Source organism: Pogona vitticeps, chromosome 4, assembly GCF_051106095.1.
Source record: "Pogona vitticeps strain Pit_001003342236 chromosome 4, PviZW2.1, whole genome shotgun sequence".
In the NCBI taxonomy this organism is placed as follows: domain Eukaryota; kingdom Metazoa; phylum Chordata; class Lepidosauria; order Squamata; family Agamidae; genus Pogona; species Pogona vitticeps.
In genome coordinates, this window is record NC_135786.1 from 199,314,905 (window position 1) to 199,338,768 (window position 23,864).

The 23,864-nt window shown below is 38.7% G+C and overlaps 2 long non-coding RNA genes across 2 annotated transcripts in view; one reads left to right on the forward strand and one right to left on the reverse strand.

Moving 5' to 3' along the window:
* Positions 1-23,864, reverse strand: part of LOC140706945 (uncharacterized) — a 125,769-nt gene that overhangs the window by 2,959 nt on the left and 98,946 nt on the right. Inside the window, exon 7 of the long non-coding RNA XR_013545423.1 lies at positions 18,825-18,992. This is a non-coding gene — a long non-coding RNA (uncharacterized LOC140706945). The remainder of the gene's footprint in view (positions 1-18,824; positions 18,993-23,864) is intronic.
* LOC144589346 (uncharacterized) overlaps positions 18,891-23,864 on the forward strand; it is a 42,895-nt gene continuing 37,921 nt past the window's right edge. The window contains exon 1 of the long non-coding RNA XR_013545424.1: positions 18,891-18,972. This is a non-coding gene — a long non-coding RNA (uncharacterized LOC144589346). The remainder of the gene's footprint in view (positions 18,973-23,864) is intronic.

Below are 23,864 nucleotides of genomic sequence, written 5' to 3' on the forward strand. Positions count from 1 at the left end.
AGCTCACACATCAAAACTTTGCTATTAGGGACTCAAAATTATGCAAAATAAAGGAAAAAGCTGAGGAATAAAATTATTGTTGCAAATGTAGATGTCATATTAAAAAAAGGAAGGTGAACGGTAATTATTGTAGTAGGGTGGTAAATATACAGATAAAAAAAAACCTTTCAGCCATTATTCAGTGTGATTACTATGTTCTTACTATTATTAGAACAAATTTACTGCAGTTTTAATAAACTGCAGAATCATGGCTACAGCTTTTACTCCACTACTGCTGTAACTTTATGAGATACAGTTTTATTGTAGCGTGATATAATTCTTGCAATGGAGGTATCATGCACCATACCAGTAAAAAATAAAAGTAGAAAGGGAGTTTAAAAGAGATAATGTGTAGATTTTAATGTGACTTCATCTGAACTAAGCCATCAAGATAAATACCGGTATTTGTCTCGAACCCCAGAAAGCTACTGTCATTCAGTGTGCACCAGCTTTCTTCAACACAGACCCTATTCAGTCATCAAGAAACCATATGGAGCTAAATTAACATTGCAGGCAGCATGCTAATACATTGCCCAGTCATTGCACTGACCATGGAAACACACATTTATGAATAGGAGGAGGCTGTTGTATGCCAAAATGGGACTTCTGGCTCATGTGGAGAAACTACCAATGTACAGCGGCTCCTCCTGTTCAGATATTTGCATTTCTGTGTTTTATATAAGAGCAGAAGTGGTGGGGCTAGTATGCTACCCTCAATGAGTGTAGGCTCCGCATGCTTCCTTAATAAGCAAATATATCCAGAATGTCCTTCAAGTATGCAGCATAATCAGTGGTAAAGGATGATTGGTTTTGTAGTGTAAAGTTAGGGAAGGCTGATATTGTGAGTTATAGAGGGATCAATGCCCTGATGGGTACATATCTCTTGTATACACTTTCTATCCACCTCACCACATCCACTGAAGTTGTTCTGAGGAATGTTTCCTGGTGAGATACCTGGACCAAAAGTGCTCAGTTGTTATCTGACTAAATTAACATTTGAGCACTGATAGATTCTGACCTTTACACAGGTGAGGAATCTTCGGACCTTCAGATCTCATAATCCTTATCCACTCTCCATGCTGGGCATGGCTGAAGGAAGCTGAAGTCTAAAATATCTGAAGGACCAATGCTTTCCCACTCCCACCCATCCAATCATTATGTAGTTTTAAGAAACAGATTTTAATTCATATTAGAGATGTCTTCTAGCTTTTGAAAAGAAGCTTCATAATGAGGCAAATGTCTTTGTACATTACTGGATTAAATATTGACTGGTTGAAGAATCCTTCTCTCATACTCAGGTCAGTTATGGTGCCCCTACAAATAGCTGAAGTTTACTTCCATGTTTGGGTTTTTTTTTAAAAAAGGCAGACGTTTGAAGAAAAATAGTTGATGACAGATGCTGTAACAAAGGTAAGCACTATATTTTCCTATATTTGTTCAAAATCTGTGCCATATTCTTAAGGAAAGGTTTTTCTATCTTATATAAGGTAAAGGGTAAAGGTTCCCCTTGACAATTTTTGTCCAGTTGTGTTCGACTCTAGGGGGCGGTGCTCATCTCCGTTTCCAAGCCATAGAGCCAGCGTTTTGTCCGAAGACAATCTTCTGTGGTCACATGGCCAGTGCGACTTAGACACAGAACGCTGTTACCTTCCCACCACCAAGGTGGTCCCTATTGATCTACTTGCATTTGCATGCTTTCAAACTGCTAGGTTGGCGGGAGCTGGGACAAGCGACGGGCGCTCATTCCGTCGCGTGGATTCGATCTTACAACTGCTGGTCTTCTGACCCTGCAGCACAGGCTTCTGCGGTTTAGCCCACAGCGCCACCACATCCCTGCATCTGTCTTATACTGTATATAGTACACTTATTTAGAGATGGGCACAAACTGCTGGTTCGGTGGTTTGGCACAGTTTGTTTCCCAGCCGAACAGCTAATCTATGATTTGGCATCCTGCCCCCTCCATTGGGCACCACTGCAGCGGGAGAACCCCTTTCCACCTCATCCAGGTGCTGCCTCTGATTGGGTGCCTGCTGGAGGGGGGCGGGGTACTGAATCATGGATCAGCTGTTCGGCCAGGAAACAAACTGTGTCAAACCACTTTTTTTTGATGATTTTTTTCACCATGTCCTCCTTTTTTCTTTTTTCTTTTTTTTTTGGTGAAGGGGCAATGGCCAGCCTATCATTATCCCAAACACTACTTTTTCCATGAATATAGGTACTGGTGGCAGGGGAGGGTAGATCAAGGAAACTAAAACGAGATTTTCCTACAGACTGAAGGTTCACCACATTCCCAAAGTTCATGATGGTGTGCATCACCTTCTGTCTCAGGTCATAGCCCTACATTTCCCACATTTTCAGAATTTTAGAGTTTCAAATAACGTGCCCTGCTCCATGTCCTCACAGTGCTTCTAGTAATGCCATAAAAGTAATAAATTTGGTACATTTGTTTTAATTCTTCTGCATTTGTGAGAGGCAAAAAAAGTCAACTGTTCTTCCCTAGTATGAAATAGCTTCTGAAGAATTAATCCACACCAGTCATTTTTAAAACATGCTTCTCAGGGATATCTTCCACTAATGGGAGTCTGATAAAATAAAACTTTCATGTAATTCCTGCCGTTTTATAACAGACATTTCCAGGGAACCTTTTCTTTACATTTTTAAAAAAATACAGCTGAATCTTGAATTTGAATATTTAGCCATAACTCATATTTTAAAATACGCATTCTGATTTGGTAAAGTCTTTGGTATGAATCAGTTGTTTTACACAGAAGGGACTTAAGCCCCATAGTTAACACCGTTGGATTAAAAGAATTTACCATGCAAATGCTCATCCCTGGCCTGCTCCGTATTTTTCAGTACCGATATAGCAAATCACTTCTATCATTGCTGGAGCTTTTCTTTCATTAACCATTTTGGAATATATTTTTGCACTTCTTCTGAGAACAACAACATGGAAGAGCCTTGTGGCACCTTTAAGGTCTAATCCTTTGTTATTTTCCCTGAGATGTATCTGATAAAATGGACCTTACACCACACATTGTGTTAGATCAATTTGTGCCACAAGCTTTCCCCTTGTTTTTTCTTGTAACCGATTAATAGGACTGTCTCTTTGAATGTTGAAGAGCTAAATCCTACTGTTAGTTCCATCTGGAGTAGGCCCACTGAATGAAGAGAAGTTATGAAAGTGTTGATGTCACAAGTTGCATTCATTTGGTGGGTGTGTTCTGGTTCGGATGGGTGTGACCAAATGTGTGTGGTGAAGACTCCTCCCTCATTTGGAACCTTCCTATATTTAAGGCTCAGAACAGATAATTTTCCTACTCTGAGTTACTCCTTGTGTTTATGGAATAGCACTGAGTAGAACATTACAATAACACTGTGAAATTGGGCTCCTCAGAGTCAAGTGGAATGTTACATTTATTGTGCATTTTTAAAAGTGTACTCAGCATTTGCTACTCTTTTTCCTGTAGGGAAAGGGCAGCTATATAATAAGGGCTCATGTCTGTATTAGAACACATGCAGGGAGAGGGAACTATCCCTTCTTCCTTCTGATATTATCCAGTGTTTATAATCTTGCATTTGAAGAGAAATTCATTCCATTTCTCATTATTTCTTAAGAGCCTCGTGGCTGTTATCCTCACCGCAGTTCATAAGGCACAAATAATTTGTTATGTTGCATGTTGTTAATGTGACAAACCCAGACCTACTGGGATCTATCACACAGTTACTAAGCTGCCACCAACCATTCCCTATAATAAGTCACACAGACCAGGGATGGATTTTTAAACAACAAAAAGAATAAAGTTTATTTTAAATACACACAGGGAAAAATAAGCAATCAGGTGAATAAAATAAAGTAACGTGGCTTATTCTCACACACACAAGCATACAGTTTGGTTCACCTAGAACCTTTAACTTAAAGCACAGACCCTGAACCCATCAGTTCTGGCTAACCCACAGACCCCTGAACCTATCAGGGTGGTACTCTGACCCACAGTAGTACCCTGTCAGACACACAGACTCCCACAACAGCTTCTTCTTCCCAGCTGCTGCTTCGTCCCAACCCAGTGTCTCACAGTTTGTCTCAGCATCTCCTCTTCACCACACAGGCATCACATATTTATACAGTACAGCCCCTCCTCCTGATGTCCCGCCTTCCACTCCCCATAGGATGGAACTTTCCCTCCAAACCCATGACAGACAGGTAACATCAGTGCTGTTATGTAACACCTCCCCTCTTTAAAAGTTGTTTTGTAGGGGGAAAGCTAAAAGTGCTTTTCACCAAAAAACAACCTGCATAAAATACACAACAACATTTATACATACCATATAATACTTACATCCAAAGTTAACCATAGCAAATATGCATTTAAACATTTTACCATATACAGTACATCAATTTACCTTTATTAATACAAACCAAATTCAAAACCAGGTACATTTTACTTTTTATCAGCATTATATACACATAGTCCATGTTCTTTCGCCGTCTTCATTCTTCAGGTCTTCTTGATAAGGCGTCAGCAACACAGTTCACTGACCCTCTGACCACCTTCACTTCAAAGTCATAGTCCTGTAAGTTCAAAGCCCACCTCATAAGTTTGCTATTGTGGGTTTTCATTGTCTTTAACCATTGCAATGGTGAATGGTCAGTACACAGAATAAAATGTCTTCCCCAGATGTAAGGCTTGGCCTTCTGGATCGCGTAGACTATGGCCAAACACTCCTTCTCCACGGTTGCCAAATGTCTCTCACCTTTTTGAAGTTTCCTACTCAGGTAGGACACCGGATGTTGGTCACCATTCTCATCCTCCTGGCACAGAACTGCTCCTACCCCGCTGTTAGACGCATCGGTGTAGATGATGAACTCCCGGTCGAAGTCTGGAGCACGCAGGACAGGATTGTTGATTAACGCCTCCTTCAACCTCTGGAACGCCGCCTCACAGTCGCTGGTCCACGGGATGCGGTCATCAGTCTTCTTCCTCGTCAGATCGGTCAGCGGAGCCGCAATCTCGCTAAACCTCGGGATGAACTTTCTGTAGTAGCCCACCAACCCAAGAAATGATTTGACTTTTCTCTTGGTGGTGGGTCTAGGCCAATCTCGAACAGCTTCTATTTTGGCCTCCAGGGGTTTTATCATTCCTCCCCCTACCATGTGACCTAAGTATTTTATTTCTGGGCTACCCAGCTGACACTTGCTGGCCTTTACTGTTAGCCCTGCTGCACTTAACCTCTGCAGCACTAACTCCAGGTGTATCAGGTGATCTTCCCAGGTATTACTGAAGATCCCTATGTCATCAATGTAGGCCACTGTAAAGTCACTGAGCCCTGCCAAGGTCTGGTCCATCAGCCTTTGGAATGTGGCTGGTGCATTTCTGAGACCAAAGCTCAGGACTCGAAACTCATAGAGACCAAAAGGGCTGCAAAAGGCAGTTTTTTCTTGATCCCTGGGATCAATTCTTAATTGCCAATATCCCTTTACCAGGTCCAATGATGAGATGAACCGACAACCCCCTATGGTTTCAATCAGGTTGTCTAGCCTGGGCATTGGGTAGGCATCAGGAGTGGTTACACGGTTTAACTTCCTGTAATCAACACAAAACCTAATGCTCCCATCAGGCTTGTCCACAAGGACTATTGGAGAGGACCAAGGGCTAGAAGAGGGGACGATTATGTTCTCCCTCAGCATTTCGTCCAGCTCCTTCCGCACCTTGTCCCTATAGGGTCCCGTTACTCGGTATGGGGATACTGCCTGCGGGGGTGCATCCCCTGTGTGGATCCGATGCATCACTCCCTTCACTATCCCCGGCTTGTTGGAAAACACCTGCTGATATTTACTAAGCAGCATTTTTAGTTCTTGCTGCTGGTCTTGGGTGAGTGCAGGACTGATCTTTACCTCCTCTGGGTTGTATTTTACTTCCCCTCTACCCTCCCAGAAGGGTAATTCAGCTTCCTCACTCTCAGCTGCTTTTATCGCGAATAAAACCCTCTGTTCCCCTCTGTAGTAGGGTTTTAGGGCATTCACATGAACCACCCTCCTTGCTTGGTTCTCCTCCTGCTCTATTAGGTAGTTCAGATCTGACATCTTGGAAATGACCCTATATGGTCCTGCCCATTTGAGCTGCAGCTTATTCTCTCTGCAGGGCCTAAGCCAAAGCACTTCCTCCCCTGGGTCAAAGTGCCTCTCTCTAGCTTTGCGGTCATACCATGTTTTCTGTTTGACCTTCTGAGCTTGCAGGTTTTCTGCTGCCAGCTCTAGATTTCTCCTTAGGTCATTCATCAAGGTGTCTATGTATGTCACTACGTCTTGTGGGTCATCCTGGGTGATCTGCTCCCAATTTTGTTTGATCAAATCAAGGGGCCCTTTCACCCCTAAGTGTGCAGCAAACATGTCAGAGTGACCCCTTTGTAAGATCATGGGGCGATACTTTTCAGGTACCACCAGTTGACTCCTGATCCCATCTCCCCCTTTTGAGATATTCCTCAGGGTCTCTCTATACAGAATCCCCTTTTTCTCCAGAAATCTCACTGGGGTTTCAGGTGTTAGCTGGGCGTCAGTCACCTGTTCAAAACACTTTTGGAGAGTGGCGTCTGCCTTCTGCTCCTGTCCAAATCTGCTGTCTGTGGTTAAGGTTTCCACCACAGCTTCTGAACTCCCCTCTGCTTCCGCCTCTGGCTCATCATTACCCCCCTGAACTGTCCCCGTGGTGGCTTGTGAGCGTGTAATCACTAGCACCCTTTTCACATGTTCAGCCAGGTCATTTCCCACGAGCACGGCTGCTGGCAGAGTAGATGAAATCGCTATCCGCCAATCTCCCCTCCAGCCTTGAAAGTTGACAGGTACCTCTGCTACTGGCAGAGAGATTACCTGCCCCTCAATACCTGCTACCTTTATGCTCTCATTTGGGATTATAAACTCCCGGGGAATGATATCGGGATGGCACAGGGTTACCTGGGAACAAGTGTCCCGCAGCCCCCTATACTGACGGTCAAGTATTCCTACGTCCACCCCGGCTGTCTCAAACAACTGAGAATCTGTTTTTATCAGCAAGCAGCGCTTTACCTCCACAAGAGGACCATTTTCCTCAGCCTGCTCAGCATAGGTAGCTGTTCCAGACTGAGTAGCCATGGCAACAGGCTCCCTCTGTGACACTGAGCCTTGCTCTTGCTGGACACAGAACACAGCTTTTGGCTTGGTCCCACTAGAATTCTGAGGCACCATTCCTTTTAGCTGCTTCAATTTCTCACACTCTGAGATCAGATGACCCTTTCCCTGACAGAAATAGCATTTTCTGGTGTATTTTGATTCTCTCTCCTCTTGTTTGGGTTTTCCCTCCAAATTCTGAGGTCTTAGTTTCATGTCTGAGGGCTTCCCTTCACCATGGGCCCCTCCCCCTTGCTGGCTTTTCCCTGGTCCCTGAGAGTACTTGCTGTAGGCTTCTTTGGGTTTACCTACAGATTTCCCCTCACCCAAGGGCTTTCTTATTTGGGAGATAAAATCCGCGATTTCTGCGGCTGCTGCCACAGATTTCGGTTTCCTTTCCCTCACCTGGAATTTCAATTCCCCATGCAGAACTGAATAGAACTGTTCCAGGGCTATCAAGTCTTTAAGCTGTTCATAGGTCTCTGTTCCCTCCTGCGACAGCCATTTCTCAAGCAGCCTCACCAATTGGGCCCCCACTTGGGTAAAAGTCTGTTCTGGCTTCTTGGTGAGGGACCTGAACCTTTGTCTCAGCTGCTCTGCATTTATCCCATGTCTTGCAAACACCAGTTTTTTAAACTCTGCGAAATCTTTCATCCGTTCCTCAGGCATCTCGGCATAAACCTCAGCCAGGCTACCACTGATTAAAGACCGCATGATGGTCATCTTCTCAGTTTCCCTCACTGAGAAGTCCACAAACGCTCTTTCCACTAAGGAAAAGAACACCTCGGGACAATCTCCCTTGTGGTACATAGGGAATTTCTTCAGGTCAGCCTTAGACAGTTGGCCCCCCTCAGAATCCCTATTATTATTATTGTTCTGGTTCATCAGTTCCAATCTCTTTAATTCAAACGCCATTCTCTCTCTCTCTAATTCAAATTGCCGCTGTTTCTCTCTTTCCCTTTCCTCCATTTCCCTCACCCTCAGTTCATGCTGTTGGGCTATGAGTATTTTTCTGAGTTCTGGGTCTTGCTCTCCTGTGCTGTCACCTTGCACTGAGCCAAATTCATCCTCAGAACCTTGGTCAATCTGGGGGTCTTTCACTTCACTCATGTCTGCTATCTTGCTTCGAGTCAAGGGCATAATCCCCCCTCAGAACAGGCGGCTTTAAAAAGTCAAGCCTCAAAATAAAACGACCACTTTTTTCCTTCTTGCCTCAGAACCAGCTCTCCCTAGAGATTGCTGCTGTTCTTCAGCACTACTTGCAACAGTATCGAGTCAGAGCCTACCCCCCTCTGCTGGGCCTCTCAGCTGGCAAGCTAGCTCGCTGTTGCTACGCAGTTTTGCCTCAGCGTTTTCCCGCCAAAATCAGGCTGCCTCAGAGCACCTTAATCTAAGTCTCCCCAGTTGGCACGTTCTTCTACTAGTGCACCTCCCCGTGAGGTACACCTAGAAGATTACCTACGCGCCTCAGACTGTCCCTGACTGGACCCCCCTTGCTCTGGGCACACCTGCCAAGGCTTTGCTGGACCACTGGACAACTGGACCAGACGTATCCCACACGCTGGACACCAATCAATGTGACAAACCCAGACCTACTGGGATCTATCACACAGTTACTAAGCTGCCACCAACCATTCCCTATAATAAGTCACACAGACCAGGGATGGATTTTTAAACAACAAAAAGAATAAAGTTTATTTTAAATACACACAGGGAAAAATAAGCAACCAGGTGAATAAAATAAAGTAACGTGGCTTATTCTCACACACACAAGCATACAGTTTGGTTCACCTAGAACCTTTAACTTAAAGCACAGACCCTGAACCCATCAGTTCTGGCTAACCCACAGACCCCTGAACCTATCAGGGTGGTACTCTGACCCACAGTAGTACCCTGTCAGACACACAGACTCCCACAACAGCTTCTTCTTCCCAGCTGCTGCTTCGTCCCAACCCAGTGTCTCACAGTTTGTCTCAGCATCTCCTCTTCACCACACAGGCATCACATATTTATACAGTACAGCCCCTCCTCCTGATGTCCCGCCTTCCACTCCCCATAGGATGGAACTTTCCCTCCAAACCCATGACAGACAGGTAACATCAGTGCTGTTATGTAACAGTTAACACATTGTGTCCTTGTCATGAAAAGGCTGGAAAAATATAGGGAAATACTCTCTGGTTCTCTCTAGTGGTCAGTATGGAACCTTGGAAATATTAATTAAGAGTCAGAAGACGAAACCAAAGAATATTTCCCTAGCCACAGGGACTGAAAAAAGAATACCATAAAACCTCAAAAACTGCTTTCAAAATGCTTCTAAAATGTCTTAAAACAGGAAACTTTGAGCCTCTAATAGGAATCAGTAATAGGATTCACCATTTTGAAAAAGAAGTCAAAGGACCAGCCAAAGTACCATCAAAAAGTTCAAAGTGGAGTTAGATAATCTTTTAAGGAAACTGATTATGTAATACCTCCCATGCCACCCCGTTTGTCTCCTATTTCATCCCATGGCCATTACCAAAAACACTATGTGATGGGACTGAATCCATTGTATACATAAAGTTCACAAAATCTAATTTTTTTTAAAAAAAGATAGGCATGTTATTTCACAGAAATATAAAAATCACAGCCTTGGGAATGATCTGAAATGAAATCATAACCTCTTGAACAAATTCATAAGGAGTTAAACACAAAGTTAGCCCCTACCTAGAACAGAACCTTTGATAACAATGGGATTTTAGTTACATGTGACTAATTATTCATATCAACCCAGTCTATTTAAGAGCATTATTGCATATAGCCCGAAGTGTTTTTTGGGGGGGTTGGGCTATAAAATTTTGGAGAGCACTAGAGAGGTCACCAATGCAGAGAGGGCAACCTGATTCAGAGTTCATTCTCTTGCATTACATTGCTCCCTTACGCTTGATCCAAAATTCTCTGCATCTACAAATTCTCAAGCAGTAGGTTGGTCAAGATTCTCCAGGAGCAGTCTCTCTTTTAAGGAACTATCAGAACAGATTTTGATGAAATAGAATGAAAATTGTAAGATATTATTTATGAGCTTTTTTATTATGCTTTCAACCTGTACAGTAGTTAGTTTAGGTAAAAGCAGAACTGACAACATATATTTATTGCAACTGTGCAAGGACCTTCCTTCCTTCCTTCCTCCCTCTTTTTTTTTGGTTGAACTCAGATGTTACATGGCTTTTATTATTTCATAAAGAAGTTTTAGTTCAGATAATGAATCAAACATTAAAAGAAGAATAATCAAAATTTCTATGTAAGTTAGTCAATTTTGATGTCCTTCTGATGTACAGCAAAAGATGGAATTGTATAAATAACTTTAAAAGTCTGTCTTGGCCCATTATCAGTTATTATGGGATACTACAGTACTGCAGTTCAGTAATGCAGAGGAAGTAGCATGGGAAAATTATTATGCTGTAAACAAGGCAACCATTAGGTAAGACTGAGAGACTACAGCTCCATGATTTCCTCAGCAAGGATAGTGGCCATGCTGGGGAACGTGTATTCCAAAAAAAGTAACTTTTCTATATCCTAGACTAGAGGGCTGTGTATGTGTGCGTGCGCGCACGCTTTGGCTTGGTCATTTTATTCATTTCCTTTATTATAATCACTTTCGATAATATGTTTATTAATAAAAATTAAATTTCCCTTAACATAACAAATAATTAACAATAAATAGCAAAAAAAAAACATTCATTGCATTATTTACTGTCATTGCAGGCTCATAAAATCAATTGTGTTTCATTATCCATTTGCTTCCATTACTTGCATTTTGCTTCTTTTTCATTTATTTTGCCATTGCCTGCATTTAGGTTTTCATTTGTTCTGAAACAAATATCAGATGAATCTTACATTCAACCTTGTGGAGTTCTTATATTCTTACCATTGTCTCTTGCGCATTTTGGTTCTTTCTATTTTACATTATGATCTTTTCACATGACTCGGATTTCATTCTTCCCCAATTAATTACTTTTTATAGTCTGCTCATCTTTTTGCCTATTATAAGATGCATTAATTTCATATACATTACTTTCCTTTGCAAAGCACTGTGGCTAGCAAGACTGTATGTCCTCAGACAGTATAAGTGTGTTTAATAATTTAGAGTCTTTCTCTCATCATACAATTCAATATCTTGTTTGAGTTTAATCACTGTAGCTGTATATTGAGTTTGGGGATGAAAGGATATTATTTGGCAATGATTCCCAAATCTCTTTTCTGATCAGTATGCTCTAACACCTTTTGATTAAATAGGCATTTGTACTTTTTTATTATTATTATTTTATTTTTTTGAACCCTTCACAAGTTATGCTACCATGCTCATCATGAATGAGCTGTATTTGGCTCTTTTTACTTACAGCCCTTGAATCTTATTCATTTTTCTGCTTCAGACTGCAGCATTCCTCTGTTCCACCTATTTTTTATCTGTGTTTGCACTATGAACCTTTAAAAAAAAAACAACGATAAACTTGTGGCTTTGTGAAATATCATAGTATGGCAGTGACATAATTTAACGCTAAGGGTGTGACTACACAGGGAGGTCAAGAAGTGAGCTGTCACGATTTAGGGTGTGGGAGATGGTTCCAAGACAAGTCAGTCTTCCAGGGTGACAGCACAGAAATTCACAGACACAGCAGATTCCTTCACCAGCAATGTATTTACAGACTATCTACAACAGAACTATGTGCATCAGTCAACAGACTTGATAATACACTTTCTGCAAATAAACAGACAGCACTTCGTACAGGAACTTTCCAACACAATGCTCCACACAGCACCATAATGTGCAGCACTTCTACAGTCTGAATAGCCAATCATTGGGCACATCACGTGATGTCTTCTCCTACATCATATCCAATACACATTTCAAGGATTGCATCAGCCTCACGTGCTGTCAATGTGGCTGCACACCTGTTTCAAGATGGGTGCCTATTAGTAAACTTTGGTTCATGTACTAAGAGTAAATTATCCTGACATGACCCTTGGATGGGATGGTGGCAGTATGATATTAGAGTGCTTTTGTTTTGACTCCTTTGTCTTTTCCGTAGGCCACAAGACAACTAGGGATTTCTGGAAGCAGTGTGATGAATGGAAACTGTACATATATTCCATAATTCAGTGTACCGCATTGACTAAGCATGTGTCTGAACTGCTCCTTCTCCTCCTTGTCTTTATGGAAGGCTTTTCTTTATGTCCCTTGGTCCTCTGTAATCTAAATCTAGGGTTTGTGTACATTGTTTTGGAATGTTTTGTCTTGACTTTATTTTAATAAGAGAATAAACATGTTAGCCATAATATCTTCCCTCCATTCATTCATTCTGCCATGTATATTTACAGTTAATCTGCAGTTAGCACAATAAACATGAGCATGGGAAAGGAACATTTGAACCAACTCACTGATCAAGAGGGAACATAGGGAATCCAAGTAGCAAGAATAACAAATAAGACCTGAAGAAGGGGTGGGTGGCTGCAGAGGATATGACTGTTAACTGTCTTGGGAATTATATTTCGAAATCAAAATCTCAGCCTCCCCCCCTCCCATTGTTGGAATCAATATATTCTCCAGCTTAAAAATTACTTTTGAAAAAAACAATTGATTCTCTTTAATTGTTACATGTTTGAGAAATAACCTGTTGTCATTACTCATCACAACATTGGAGGACAACCTTACTTGTTGTCCTGCCCAGGACTTTTTGCTATTACTATTTTGTTGTAAAAGCTATGTGCTTTTAAAAATGTAAAACTGGCTTCCAGCATCAGCTCAAAATACTAAATTTGGGAGGCCAGTTGATCAGTTTCAGGCTAGTGCTATAAGCATTCTCGTATATTGATAACAAAGCAATCTCAGCATTAAATTCTATATCTTTATCACATATATAGCTTAATTCTTTAAACATTTGTTTCCAAAATCTTTGCATTTTTTCACATTCCCACCACATATGAAAGTACATACCAATTTCTTTCTCACATTTCCAACAGACATTCAGATGATTTGCATTAATTTTATTTAATTTTAATGGTGTTAAATCTTAAACTAAGTGTAAAAAAATTGTTCCCTTATTCTCACTGACATAAATCTTAAAACCCTCATTTTCCATATCCTCCTCCATTCTTCTTCATTTATTCTTTTTCCAATATCCTGCTCCCACACTATTTTCAGTACTTCTGTCTCACTTTCTTCTTCCTCTAAATTAACAAGTAAATTTTACTCACAGTACCTTTTACTGAGTCAGTCATCCAAATGTCTTCATATGACAATAAAAATTGTTCATACTTTGTATATTCTCTACTTTTATAATATTTCTTTACCCATTAATTAGTCCATCTTTCTAGCTGTATATAATTCAACCATGAAATGCTACTATTCTGAAGAGTTTGTTTCATTTGATCTATCAATATCATTTTATACAACCAATCTTTCAATCTAATCACTTTTTTTCTTTAAATAAATCCACACACACTTTCATATTGGTAGGAAAATTTTCTATTTCCGTCACTAATCCAAGTGGGGAGTATGATGAACATAAATTCTTTTTACACTTATACCATATATTTAGCAATGTCTTTAAAAATGGGTTATTAATTTCACTTATTTTACCTTTCTTAACTATACCAAATAGATATTTTTCTATATCTGCCTGCAGTTCTGATGATTCCAATTTCCACCAAATTAGCCTTTCTGGATTATATATAATTTCCCCAATAAACCTCAATTGGTTAGCCAAATAATAATTTTTAATATTTGGTAAACCTATACAGTGGGGTCTCTACTTAAGAACTTAATCTGTATTGGAAGGTGGTTCTCAAGTGGAAAAGTTCTTATGTAGAATCTGCATTTCCCATAGGAATGCATTGAAAACCATTTAATCCGTATCTGCTCTTTTCCGTCCATAGAAACTAATGGGAAGCTGCTATTCCGCTTTCTACCACTAGAGGGGGATATTTTTTCCCCCTTAGGTCAGGGAACAGTGTTAAAAGCACTTCTGATGAAGCTAATTTTGAAGCAATGGACTGAAAACCAATTAATCCGTTCTGGCTGTTTTTTTATGTAGAGGTGCGTTCGTACATTGAAGCATTAGTTCCCATAGGAACTAATGCAAAGCTGGTTAATACGTACTCTACCACTAGGGGGAGAACTTTTTTTAACCTAAGATGACCTAAGGTTAAAAAAAGAGCAGGGAAGTTTTTTTTTCCTGTTCTTATCTGGAGTTTTGTTCTCAAGTAGAAGCAAAATTTAGCAAATGGAGCTGTTCTTAAGTGGAATTGTTCTTAAGTAGGGACGTTCTTAAGTAGAGACCCCACTGTACCACCTTTTTTGTTGTTTTATACCAATACTTTTTATTTATGCTAGATCTCTTCCCTTCATTACAGTACTTGTTAATTATTCCTTGCCAGAATTTCAAGCCATCCTCTGTTAACTGTATTGGTAGCATTCTAAATATAAAAATTTTTCGTAAGATTTTTGTTTTTATCGATGTGATCCTTCCAAACCAAGATAGTTTGAAATTACCATATTCCTGTAATTTCTTTTTAATCACTTCCTTTAGTTTATTATAGTTATATTTTTTGAATATTTTTGCCAGATCTATTCCTAAATATTTGATTGATTTACATATTTTAAAATAATATTTTATTATATGATTTGCATCTATTATAATTATAATTAAACAACATTAATTCAGATTTTTGCCAATTTACACATAATCCAGTTATTTTTCCAAATTTTTCTAAATGAATTTTAATTTTATTTATACATTATAATGGATTTTTCACTGTCAAGGAATCATCAGCAAATAGATTAATCTTTATTTTATTTTTTTCCCCCATACCTTCAATTAAATCATCATTCCTTATTACATTTGCCAACATTTCAATAATCAAACAAAACAGAACTGGAGAAAGAGGGCAAACTTGTCTAGTACCTCGGTCTAGAGCTATTTGTTCTGTCATCCCATCATTAACTATCACTACAGAGGTACTCTCCAGATATAATTGATCTATTATCCCCCTAAATTTCTTCCCCAAACCCCAACCCTTTAGCAAAATCTTCAGTGTTGGCCATTCCACATAGTCAAATGCCTTGAATATATTTAATGATAAAATACTTGCCTTCAGTTTATCTTTTTCTATATAGTATATAATATTCAAGACCTTCCTAATTAAATTCTCCATTTGTCTACCCTTTAAAAACATACTGATCCTCTTTAATATATTTATAATAAACTTGTTCATTCTATTTGCAAATATTGAAGTAAAAATCTTTGCATCTTGATTTAATAGTGAAATTGGTCTATATGAACTTGGGTCTGTTAAATCTTTATTGGGCTTTGGGATAAGCGTTATTAATGAATGTTTCCAAGAATCTGGTATTCTCTCTTCTTCCAATATTTCAGTGTAGAGTACTTTTAGCTTAGGGATCAATATTGGTTTAAAATTTTTATAATGTTCTGATACTAATCCATCAAAAATGGAGTTTTACTATTTTTAATGTATTAATAATCTCCATAATCTCTTCCTCTTTTATCTCTTTATCTAAATCTTTTTTATCATTCTCTGATAATTTACTCTTAACATTTTCTTTAATATAATTTTCTATATCTTCTTTTGATACACTATTACCTTCATATAAATCTTGATAGAATTCCTGTATTATCCTTAGTTTTTCTTTCATTAAAGTACAATTTTCCCATTTTATCTTTAATCGCTCCAATTATATTTTTTGCTCTTTTGGTTTGGACTATTCTAGCTAAAAGTTTTGAATTTTTATTACTATATTCAAAGAAATTCCTCCTAGAGTATATCAAGTCCCTCTGGACCTTTTCTAACTCTTAACTTTCCAATTCCTTTCTTTTAGCTTGAATCTCTAGTAATTTTTTGTTATCTCTATCTATAAAATATTTACTTTTTGAATCTTTTAATGATTCTTCAATTCTTTTTATATTTTCTTCTCTCATTTTTTTAATCTACAGGATTCTCTTATAGCAATTCCTCACATAATTGTTTTCATAGTGTCCCATAACACTCTTTATTCTCACATGCTTCATTAAATGACCATATTTCCAGCCATTCTTTTTAAACTTTATTTACAACCTCTGTATGCTGAAAAATATTGGAGTCTATTCTCCATCTCCTAGCTTCTCTATAGTCCTTCTTAACTTTCATCTCCCTCACTGTCAATATGTGATCCGCTATTTTTATCACATTAATATTCATATCTACTACTTTTGAAATTAGGTTTTGTGATAAAAACATAAAATCTATTCTAGAATAGCTATTATGTACAGAAGAATATTATGTAAGCCTTCTTTTATCCCCCTTCAGTTCTCTCCATATATCTTTCAAATCTGTAGTGCTTAGTATATTACTCAAGAAGGTACCTCTTTTATTCAACTCATCTTTTTTACATGTAGATTTATCTTTCATCTTATCCAGAACCATATTAAAATCTCCTGCCATGATCACATATCCTTTCCTAACATTTTCCATTTCTTTAATCACAGTTGTATAAAATTCTCCTTGATTCACATTCGGTGCATACACATTTACTAGTGTATAATCTTCTTCCCCCAATTGACCTTGAATTATCAAATATCTACCATTACTATCTTTTATTACTGCTTTTACCACAAATTCACAATGTTTAGATATTAATATTGCTACCCCTCTAGATTTAGAGGTCTCAAATGTTTTTTCATATATGTGAATGTTTTGTAATTTCAATTCGTTGATTCCATCCTTTGGTTGATGTGTCTCTTGTAGATAGATAATATCAACTTTACTTTTCTTTAATAATAATTCTATCCTTCTCTTTAATACAGACCCTAGGCCTTTCACATTTAAAGTCGCTACCCTTATGTTTTTTCCCCATAACCGTTCCATCTTCTGCCTCTTATTTGGTCCCTTTGTGCATCCCACATAACAAAAACCAAAAGAAAAACAACTAAAAAAATTTACCTATCTCTAATTTCCTATCCCTATCCTTCTTCCTACATATAAACTCTTTTCCCCCCTCCCGTTTCCTCGCATCCCACTAATGTTTGGCGTGAGCTCTTGGAGGAGGGGAGACACCACCCCCACCAGTCTGGACCCCAGCCAAACCCTCATCTCTATTTCACCCCACCTCATATATTTATCCATATACCTATTCTAATGCCTTCCCTCCTAACTTCTAACTTATCTTCTTTCTGCAACCCCCAACCCAGTCAAGCAATCCAAAACAATAACAGAAGAAAAAAAAAATCTCAACTAAAAAAAACCATTTAAAAAAAGAAAAAAAAGGGGAAAAAGACAAAAGAGAAACCCCCATATTATAAAAAAGGGGGCAAGAAAGAGGGAGAAAAGAAAAAATCAACCCTTCTTGCAGAAAAGAAAGGGGGAAGGGAGGGTAGAAAAAAAACTCTTCAGACAACCAATAACGTCCAATAATCTCTTCCAGTCAAAATATCTTCTCTTTCAAACCACCAGTCTTTACAGAGCTACTTGCTTGCTTGTCCCTTCTACACTCTCATCTTCTTGCCAAAGTCTCCAGGCCATCATCAAATTGTTCCTATCTTCAAAAGAGTGGATTTTGTGTAGGATTCCATCCTTCCATATTTTCAAAAAGATGGGATGGCCCCAGTTGTATCTCTTGCCGTTCTTATTTAGAATTGAAATGATGTGTTTCATAGTTCTTCTCCACTGAATGCTATCAGGGCTTACATCCTGATAGAGCTGAACTGAATTCGATCTATAAACTAGTAATTCAGGCTTTTCTTTAATGACCTTAAGGAACTGTTCTTTCTTAACATAGTCAAAAAAATTCAGTATTATAGGTCTTCTGTTTCTTCTTATATTCCCAACAAAATGTACTCTCTCAATATCTTCCTCAGCCATATCTTGCGAATTCATAACAGAATTAATCCAATCTACCACTTCCCTCTTCAAATCAGTTTCTTTCTTATGTTCAAAATTCATTATTTTGATATTATTACATCTTGAATTATCTTCCAAATAGATGATTTTCTTCAGTTAATCTACCATCTGATGATGCCTTTTCATTTTGCCTTGAAAATTTCCAGTTGTTGTATCCTGCCCTCTGTTTTGTCTAAACTTGTCTTAATGTTTGTCATTTCTCCTGGCAGTTTTTGTATATCTTGTCCCATCTGTTGATTTCCTCTTATTAAAATATCCATTTTAGAGAGAACTTGTTCACGTTGACCTTCCATTCCTTTCAAGGAAGAAGCAAACTCTGAATTTTTTTTCCATGATGATTCCAAGAAAGCTGCTCAATGCCTCTTCCGTTCCAACAGCTTCTTTAGAGCTAGAGAGGGGCTCCCCTTCTTCCGGCCTTTTTAAATGGGCAAGGTGTTCGAGGCTATTATCTGATGGTTTATATGGTTGTCCACGTACCCAGCTCTTGACCTTCTTATCTCTACCTTTCCTCACAAAAATACAAGGCAAAGATTTGTAACTCAAGAAGCCAAGTCGTGTTTAACAGACCATTTATTTTCTGCCTCTCTAACAGCCTTCCGTCTTCCTGGGCGAAAGTGCATTCCTCAGATAAGTAACGATATTTTTACACTTTTAAAAGTATTTCTGTCTTTGCCTGAAGCTTTCATAAGAAGTTTAAATGCTATTTACTCACATTTCAGGCAGGGAGAATGGCATTTATCATCCTTTTTACATTCCAGGGTGAAGAGACGAAAATTTAGCTGTGCATCGCCATTCTGGGCAGAAGTGACTTCCCGTACTTGTGGAAGCTTCTAGGAGCAGAGTGTGTCCTTTTCAACAAGGTGAAGTTAGTGCCTTCTTCCTGTCAAAAACAAAACAAAACAAAAGTGTTGCTTATGTAACATTTTAAAGTTCTATGGGGCTGTTTGCTTGCTATTGATGAATTGTGCAAATACAATTTCACAAAATGAATCTCTTCTTATTTGCATTTATTTAACAGACAACATGAGCAATTATAAAAACAACAAAATGCTACAATTTGTGTACCCAAGTCTTTGGCAACAGAATTTGCAACATACAACTTCCTCTTTGATTTCAAAGTCAGAGAAAAAGCCAATATATGTTCCTTAACTAAATTGGGTATCCATAACATTTATTTATTTATTTATTTATTTATTTATTTATTTATTTATTTATTTATTTATTTATTTATTTATTTATTTATTTATTTATTTATTTGATTTTTACCCTGCCCCTCTAGACAACGTCTACTCTAACATGGGAGAACCCTCAAAACTCTAAAATAAAATGTCACTGCAATTTTATGCAATTCATGAGTTCCTTATGTAAATTCACCCCTCCAACTAAAACATATAAGGAATTATACCTAAACCAGGTTACTAAGGGCTTTAGCAGTCGAAGAGGCAACAACAACTTTGGCCTCTTCAGTTCTCCCACTCTTTCTGATACAAAAATCGATTACTCCCAGCCTTGCTCTTTCTTAATCCCACTTCTTTAGGCTGAACTAATATTTAATAAGGGTTACATTTAGAGTCATGAAGAACAAGGGCACTATGGTGCAAGTATACTGGCCTTGTGTCCTCTTTTAGGTCTTCCAATTGAAAGGCTGCCAGAAGACAGACTTCCTTTTTGAAGACACCCCTCCCCTTTGAGGGTCTGCCCAGGCCAAGTCTGATTTAGAGATGAGGAACCACACAGAAGAAGAACAGGGACCTTGAAGTAGCCCATCCACCGAGGGCATCTGGACAACAGACTCAGAAGGCACACAAATCACTTGGTTGCAGTCTTCCCTACTAGAGTCAGACACATTATACTGTATTTCTCTTTAAATTACAGTAGGACCACCATATTCACTGGGGATTGATTCCATTGCCCCCATGGATATTGAAAACCGTGGACAATAGTGAGTGCTATAGATTTAAAAACAAGAACAATTATTTTCACATGTATTACCAGAAATGGCCACGAGAGGGCACCAGGGATCATGCTATGTATTCTTCACTAACAAATATTAATAGCACAGTCTCTGTTTCCATCTGGTGGCTTGTTATGGTAATACATGTGAAAAAAGTATTTTTCTGGATCTTTTTCTTTCAATGTTTTAATATTTTCAGATCATGGACAAGTGAAACCGTGGATACTGAGCCTGTGGATACAGGGGTCCTACTGTATAAAAATAAATTCTGTTTTTGCACATGGAATATGAACTTATATGCACAATGTTATGCAAATTACTGCTCTATTTTGTTTTGTTTCTTCTTCACGTTCTGCAAGTAGATGCCCTAGATGAAGAACATCTTGCACTAGAGACTGGCTGATGGAGGCTCTGGTTCAAGACACACATGTGCTAGAAGCTCACTATTTTTGATTCTACTTATTATATTTACTTGTAGGGAAATTATTCATAATGAATGTTTAAAACTATTGTTCCAGCATTCTAAATTCTTACAAGATATATTATGAGATTTGCAAATCCTTTAAGAGGGGAATGTATTGTACTGTATTTTTGTAAGATGGAAGACTTGTATCTCCTCTTTATTTCCAGTTGTCGAACCATAAGGGAAAATGTTTATCTAGAAACCTTAAAAAGTCTTTGATTAATAACAATGGGAATTGCAGGTATTTAAATCATCCCCTTGTGCCCCCCATATTGTTCAATGAATCCATTATAAACTTATTCTGATGTACAAAGGGAAAAATAATTAAAAAGTATAAGGACTACTGAGCTGAAATTTAGCTCCCCTGAGCTCAAACTAAGATGCCTGCAGTATAATTCACAGTATAATTTTCTTCTCTGCTAACAAGAGGAATGCACAGAATAATGATTTTTATTTGTTGGTATTCCATGCCATCAATCATAATTCATACTGCTTCAAGGTTTACATTGGAGGATGTGTAACTGTATGGGAGAGCAAAACATTCTGAAGCTGATAGAATAATGATGCCTTTCTTGGAAAGATAGTACCGCAGCAAACTTACTCTGTAACAGTAACAGCTTGAGCCACTGAAAATAGAAGGGTCTTTGTGGTATTTAATGCTTGTGGTTGCCACATTGTTTTGCAGGGCATAGCACAAACTTGCAACACAGGCTTTCTGTAGATACACACCACTCTTATGTCTGATAATCTGTTATTTTCAGCCAGATACAGCAGGATGGTATATTTAAATACATTTCTCCCTTCAACAATGTCGGGGTTAGGTACACCAGACACCCATGTAGTTAAAATATTTGTATAACTCTTATGCCCCCCAAAATGTAACTACAAAGCATAAACAGTTGATTGTACACACACACACACACACACACACACACACAGAGAGAGAGAGAGAGAGAGAGAGAGAGAGAGAGAGAGAGAGAGAGAGAGAGAGAGATGAGTTTACTGTATTAACTGTAGGTTAAATCTACAACCTCCCTCAAACTGCATCAGCCTCTTGGCATGCCCTAGCATCCTCCTCTCCTGCCATGTGGAGCCACCATGTCAGGAAAGGGGGTTGGACTAGAGGCTGCCACACTCCAAACAACATACGCTTTGGTCTGAAGTCTGAAGCCCACCTTTCTCAGGTTACATCCTGGAGATGAATAGCAGCACTTGATTGATTGATTGATTGATTTAAAAAACATGCTGCTCAGTCCTGTGCAGTTCACAGGAGAAATGTATACTTTGGGTCTGATTATTCCACCAGCAGCATTGACTCCCATGGGATCAACATCCTACCTTTCCTGCCTACCAGTTCTCTTTCTGTTTTACCTATGCAGAAGGAACTTTGTGGCAGCTAGTTCTTAAAGGACACCACGTAAGGATGATGTTTTTGTTTTTGTTTTGGCTTATATACTGCCCCATAATGCTAAAGCATTCTCTAGACAGTTTACAACATAATTCTGCAAATAATAATAAAAAAAACAATTTAAAAAATTGCTCCCCAGCAAACTGAATACTCATTTTATCACCCCTCAGAAGAATAGAAGGCTAAGTCTTGAGCCAACTGCTTGAACCTATTGGGATTGAACCCAGGTTCAATCCCAGTACTGCAGTTTAATCATTGAGCTGTGGGGAGAGGATACAGATACCTCTCTGTCACTCAGAGTACAGCTCCTGTCGTCACTACTCAAATACACTTCTGCTGTTCCTGAAAAAAACTTCTTCCATGGACTAGCCTGAATCCATCCCCTCAATCTATCCACTTGCTTCATAGGAAGAGCTGAAGGATCTTTGACAAAATAGGGAAAATGCATTGTTTTGGATAACTTAAACTTTTGAGTGCTAAGATGCCAGAAAGTGTTAATAATTGAACAATGGGGAAATCATCAATGCCATCTTATAGCTACTGTTCTTGTAACCTTACATACGTATGAGCAATCTGTCCTTCTCTGCCCCTTCTCTTGCACTAGAAATCATTTCATGGGAACTTTCTGCCAGTTTACATGGTTAAAGACTTTCTTCTATGTACGGTGCATTAAACCTTTACCATTTGCTTTCAGTTTTAAAATACCTTGGAATGTTTAGTAGCACATTTAACTGCACCATTCTTCCTATGTTCTCTCACTAGAATCATTGCAATTCAAGCACATTCAGCTAAATAATTTTCTGGTAAATGGTAGGTAGCCAATAGCCGGGAGCAATGGCTGAAGCAGCGTTACTGGAAAGATAGACCCTGGATAGTGCTGTGCCAAAAGATGCTCCCATGACAATTTTGGCCATTTTATTAATAACAATAATCATATGTTGTCAAGTCAATGTGATAGAAAAGAATTTGAATACCAAAGAGGGGAAAATTTTGGAAAAATTTTTATGGGTAAGATGCAGAATTCTTGTGCTTACTTTACTTAGCAGTCGGATAAGTATGTATGTAGATGTCCCAGACAGACATCTTTGTGACATCCAGCAGCCTCCCCAATTTTCCACCTGTCGATTAAAGTTGGGAAAAGATATCACAGGGTAACTTTTTCAAATTCAGGAACAGCCAGGATAGTTGCTGAGTAATGAGGAAATAGGTAAAAGAAAGGGGGGAAGAGAGAAAGGCAGACCTTTTAGCTCCCTTCAGTGGTGATATACTGAAAGTTATCACCAAAATAAATTCCAAAGAGCTGTGAGAATGAAACAGGTGCCACAGAGGCCCATTCCCTCCCTCCAGAACTGGCCGGTCCACTCACTGTTCACCATATGACATACAGACACGCACACACACAGACACACTCACTGCACATGCTAGTAAATTCCCTCCCTTCTCTTTCTTCGAGTTCTTTATCAGGCTGACTCTGTTCTATTCTTGTTTTAGATCCCAGTCACATTTATTATAAAAGTTTCTATTAACTGCTAGGTTTCCCAACTTTTTTTAAAAAAAATCTGACAACAACACAAAACAAGATTATAGTTTGTATTTTCTGAACCATCTGGAAAAGTACATTTCAATAGAAACCGAGCCTCGGGCTGTTTTTTTGTTTTGTTTTGTTTTGTTTTTTGAAAAATAAACAAGAAGTTACCCAATATGATGTAACATCCCCAGGCTCTCAGATAGCTCCAAAGCTTGACTCCACAGTCAATTATTATATTACTGCCATTTTACTGTTGAGACAATCTATCAAACACATCTTTCACAGATGCTTGCTAAAGTTATTCTGGACCATGGTAATTTACCACACATGCCTTGGCAGTTTCCCCAAAAACTCAGCACAATGTGTAATGTCAGCCTGCTCTCTTTCCTCTATGTGGAA